The 3,872-nt window shown below is 46.1% G+C and overlaps 1 long non-coding RNA gene across 2 annotated transcripts in view; it reads right to left on the reverse strand.

Moving 5' to 3' along the window:
- Nucleotides 1-3,872, reverse strand: part of LOC115064566 — a 10,183-nt gene that overhangs the window by 1,408 nt on the left and 4,903 nt on the right. The gene's annotated exons all lie outside the window — the stretch shown is intronic.

Below are 3,872 nucleotides of genomic sequence, written 5' to 3' on the forward strand. Positions count from 1 at the left end.
CACAAAAAAAAAAAAAAAAAAAAAAAAAAAAAAAAGTAAACCTAAAACAAACAATGTTTTAGGCCAGGCAGTGGTGGAACAAACCTTTCATCCCAGCACTTGGGAGGCAGAGGCAGGCAGATTTTTGAGTCTGATGCCAGCCTGGTCTACAGAGTGAGTTCCAGGACAGCCAGGGCTATACAGAGAAACCCTGTCTCGAAAAACCAAAAAAAAAAAAAAGAAAAGAAAAAGAAATGCTTTGCCAGGCTGATAACCATTGTGGTTCATTGAGGTGACATCTGGGCAGGAGTGTCGATTGTTTTTCTCCTTTGGCGTCTTGCACAGAACCTTCTAGCGCTGTGAGCTGTGAAAGACAGTCAGCTCCCTAATTTTTAAAATGTAGATTTCGGGTCAGAAGCCTTTTTGTTGTTGTTGTTGTTGTTTTGGGTTTTTTTTTCCCCGAGACAGGGTTTCTCTGTATAGCCCTGGCTGTCCTGGAACTCACTCTGTAGACCAGGCTGGCCTCGAACTCAGAAATCCACCTGCTTCTGCCTCCCAGGTGCTGGGATTAAAGGCGTGCGCCACCATGGCCCAACGTCTTCAGAGGCTTTTAACGTGTCCAAAGTTTATAAAGATGGTAAGAGGAAGGAAATGAGGGTGTGCAGAGTGCCCTAGACACGTGTGTGTGTGTGTCTGTGTGTCTGTGTGTGTGTGTGTGTGTGTGTGTGTGTGTGTGTGCGTGTGTGTGGTTACATATGTCATATATTTAATGGTCAAGACTAACAACCAGCAAAGCTCCGGAGGTTTGGGAGTCAACACTGCAAGTTCTGTTAGTGAATGACTGAGGTTAAGGCCTGTTACAGTCAGAAACATGTTGGTCACAAGGTGGCGATGTTGTATTAATGTTGACTTTTTTTTTTTTTTTTTTTCTGTCTTTGAAGCTAGACAGACTAGCTTTAATCCCAACCTATCAATCTAAACAGAACATAACAAAACAAGCAAACAGTAAAAGTCCCTGGATTTAGTTAATAAATCTAAGAAAGCGACGGGCGATGGTTCACTCCTGTAATCCTGGAACTGGGAAGGCTAAGACCAGAGTTCAAAACCACTCTAGGCTACAGAGTAAGACCCTGTCTGTAAATAAATAAGCCTGGACCTTTAAAAAAATATCTGTGCAGAAAAATAAAAGTGCAGCTAGACACAGCCTGTGCAGGCCAAGATGGCCTCAGACTTGCTACATAACCAAGGCTGACCCTGAACTCCGGAATCTCCTGACTCCACCTCTCCGTGGGGCTTGCGGACATTTGAGTTTCTGGTTCACACACTCCTGTGAATGCATGCCTGCTGCGCAAGCACTCTGAGCTATATTACAGATGCTGGGATGAGTCTCCAAGCACCTCGATCAGCTGCGGGCTGATTCCATCGAATCTAGCCTGACAGCATTACCAGCCGGCAAGGCTATCTTTAATCGTTTCACCCTTGACTATCTTGCAAGTAAAGACTTCCTCTTGCCCCTTGGGCCATCCTGTTTTCTCGGGCTATATATGAATTAACAGCAAAACATCCTGCATGGGACCATAATTACTTCTGCAAGAAAACCCTACAGAAAATGCACTTAAAGCCACTGTGCATTTGCTTGATTTGTCTTCAAGTTCTGTTGAGTTGGCCGCTCTGGGTGATTGGTATAAATACTCTGCCTGTGCCAGGTTTTCATAACTCCTGTGACCTTAGCATTCAGGGAAGAGAGCCTCAATCCTTTTCAAAGTTCCTGCTCTATTCTACTCTCTATCTCAGAGCCCTTCCTTCAGGTTCATCTTTGCCAACTCACCTACGAAAGCTAAAATACAACCAAGTGCGTACTTTTCCGGTCAACCATCATTTTAGCAGGAAGTAATTCAGGGGCAAGCTTCCTGCGTACGGCCCCAAGAGGGCGCTCACAGCCCGCAAAGCAGAGGAAGGTCCACCCTGCAGTCCCGGCCTTTGCAAAACTACTTCCAAGCAGCCGAACACCAGGAGAAGTGCATCTTGGGAGAACCTGAAGGATGTTGGGTTAAAATAATTAAATCAGTCACAGGGGCGAATTCTACATGACTCCTCTTATACTAGGTCCCCAGGGCAGTGGAATTCATAGAGAGGAAGTAGAATGTAATGACCATGGACAAAGAAAAGGGAGAATTAGTTGTGGTTTGTGTATAAATTTTTTGCTTTGTTTTGTTTTTCGTTTTGGGGTTTTTCGGGTTGGTTGGTTGGTTGGTTTTGTAGCTCTGGCTGTCCTGGAACTTACTAAGTAGACCAGACTGGTCACAGAGATCCATCCGCCTCTGCTTCCTGAGCACTGGCATTAAAGGCTTGTGCCATCACGAGTGGTTTGTGTGTTTCATTTTTAATTTTAATTGTTCTGTGTATGCGTGGAAGTGCACTGCACGCTCATGCCAGAGTGTACTGGGCAGAGGTCAGAGAACAACGTTTTGAAGTCTGAAGTCTGCTCTCTCCTTCTGTCGTGTGGGTAACAAGGATGAACGCAGGTCATAGAACTCGCACAGCAAGTGCCTTTATCGCCTGGGCCATCTCACAAGTCTAGGGATTGAGTTTAAAGGGCGGGCGGGCGAGGCATTCCAGTCTTATAACTGGAATTTTATAACTGGAACAAGGATTGAAGATTTCTTCCCTGAAGGTCAAGGTCATGGGAGCTATGAAAACCCAGCTCAGATGGAGCAGATCTACCCATCACACGGCTCCATGGGTGCTAATGCTAAGTATGGCAGCACCTCCCTGTAACCGATGGGAATCTGAGGACAGTCTGGGCTACATGAAAGATCTAGTCTTAAACTCCCGCTCCCCCTTCCCTCCTCCTCCCCCTCTCCTCCCTCTGCCCCTCCCCCCCCCAAATGTACTCTATGCCACTACTGGACTGAGCACTGGGTGAAGAGTCTGGTTGTGACCACTTTGCCCATCCCCCATCACATTGCCAGGCATGGCTGCCCTGCCACTCCACCCTCTGCTCCCGCCCTGTACAAAAATGTCCTCCCTCCCTGGCACCACACCATGCCTTATAAGACACCTCATGGTTCCTATTGTCGCTCCGTCTCTATGTTTCCCTTGGTTTGGACCAGGCTGGCTCCTTCACTCGGCATACACAAGCACTTCAGGTCACCTCAGCTGAGTGCCCTTCCTGGCTGCTGACCTCTGAGTGGCCAAAGCAGGCTCTGGGTCAGTGTCAATTATGTACAGCTATGTACAGCTATTATGATGAATTGGGGGTCTTCCCACCTCCTACCTGACCCATCAGGGTCCTCTCTCGTCCCATTGACCTAGATACAACACCTGGGTGGCTTTCTCCTCCTAAAATGCTGAATAAACACCCTAGCTAGAGAATAAAGACAGGTTAACCCTGGGAAAGATAGGCAGTTTCTGATCCTGACCTTTCAGGAACTGGACAATTAGACCTGTGCCAGTCCGGTGAGCATTTGTTTGTTTGTCAGTTACTGTTTACTTATTTAATAGATTTACTTGTTCATGGTTTATTTCTTTTGTTATTTTATGCTTATATGTATTTTGCCTGCATGTATATGTATGCACCACATACATACCTGGTACCTGTGGAGGTCAGAAAAGGGTATTAGATTCCCTGGAACTACAGCCAGTTATGAGCCTCCATGTGGGTGTTGGGAACAGAACCCAGGTCTTTGCAAGATCAGCAAAAGCTCTCCCCTGCTGAGCCATCTCTCCAGCCACTCACCCGAGTTACCTTGGCAGTCATACAAGAAAGTATGGAGGGGTTAGGTTTTGTTTTGTAGATAGGGTCTCATCAAGCCCAGTCTGGTGTCAAAATCACTATGTAACTGAGGGTAACTTTGAACTTCTTTTTTTTTTTTTTTTTTTTTTTTTTTTTT

Source organism: Mus pahari, chromosome 8 (assembly GCF_900095145.1).
Source record: "Mus pahari chromosome 8, PAHARI_EIJ_v1.1, whole genome shotgun sequence".
Taxonomy (NCBI): domain Eukaryota; kingdom Metazoa; phylum Chordata; class Mammalia; order Rodentia; family Muridae; genus Mus; species Mus pahari.